This window comes from Galeopterus variegatus, unplaced genomic scaffold (genome assembly GCF_000696425.1).
Source record: "Galeopterus variegatus unplaced genomic scaffold, G_variegatus-3.0.2 Scaffold76851, whole genome shotgun sequence".
In the NCBI taxonomy this organism is placed as follows: Eukaryota; Metazoa; Chordata; class Mammalia; order Dermoptera; family Cynocephalidae; genus Galeopterus; species Galeopterus variegatus.
Genome location: NW_007802962.1, coordinates 1 through 1,139, shown reverse-complemented (window position 1 = coordinate 1,139; position 1,139 = coordinate 1). Strand labels below are relative to the sequence as shown.

The following is a 1,139-nucleotide window of genomic DNA, read 5'->3' as shown; positions in this document are numbered from 1 at the left end:
CACTAAATACACAGTCATTATTTCTAGGAGAAAAGAATAACAAGCTTGTTATTGCAGCAACTAGAAGGAAAAGACAACTTTGATCGCTACGTTTTGTTCCTGATTTTTACGCAGTTGTCCTCAAGGCCAGCATTAGGAGCTGGGAGGCCGGGCTCCTGTCCTGTCTCCTGACTTTGTGCTTCAATCTTCTGACCACTTGAGACACAACTATGAGAGTTTATGCGACTGCTAAAGCTTAAGTTCTACTTCTATTAAATTCATTCACTCAGTAGACGTCTATCCATCTACAGATGTGAGTATGCACCTATATACACATACGTATGGATGCACGTTGTGTATGTGGATGTTCACACACACACATGCACACACGCACACACACACACACACACCCACACGCGCGCGCGCGCTACGCTCTCCACAAGTCTTTCTTGTAATTGATCTATAACTTTCAATATTAGGTCAAAGTGGCTTAACGCACTTTCTTTGCCTCGATTTCTCTTTTAGTCACGACCACATAAAATCATCAGGGTGACTCACAGCGACTTAACCGACCAGGGATGCAGAAGCAGAGCTCCATGTGACGTCTACTGGCGCCACATTCTTACATCTCTGGGCTCTGTGCTGAAAAGTCCCCGTGGTCTGTGCCCCCACACCCATGGGGTCCATAGAGCACTTACACCTTCCTCTTGTCTACCACGCCGAGCCTCACACAGGCTGCTAAGGCATTTTTCTGCATGTCAGACGACAGCACATCATAACACTGGGAGGCACCTGAGACGGGGAGAGCGGAGTCAGTGGCCACCCTTGTTCTCAGTGGAAAGAAAGCAGCACCCGCAGGGTTGTGACCGACCTTGATCAAGAAGCTGACTTGTGAATTTCCTGACTGCAGCCAAGTACTGCTTCTCAGTGAAGGAGTCCTCTTCTTCTCTCAAGAGGTATTTGCAAATGATCTGATTTTAAAACGGAGAATGAGAAGAGGAAAAGGGCGGCCAAATACAAGAGAACATTAGATAACTTCATGCTGCCCTCTCGAGAGAATGACACATCACAGCAGAACACAGTAAAGACCCTCCAAGGCTTGCGTAAAGAAAAGCGGAAGAATTTTCAGAACATCTCTTTTGAGGTTATGTTACTTTTTG

The 1,139-nt window shown here is 46.4% G+C and overlaps 1 long non-coding RNA gene across 1 annotated transcript; it reads right to left on the bottom strand.

Moving 5' to 3' along the window:
- Positions 1-1,080, bottom strand: LOC103584667. Its single transcript, XR_550008.1, has 3 exons — positions 851-1,080; positions 678-771; positions 1-23 (listed from the first exon to the last, which is right to left on the bottom strand). It is a non-coding gene; the product is annotated as an uncharacterized LOC103584667 (long non-coding RNA).
- Between the last annotated feature and the right edge of the window lie 59 nt (positions 1,081-1,139).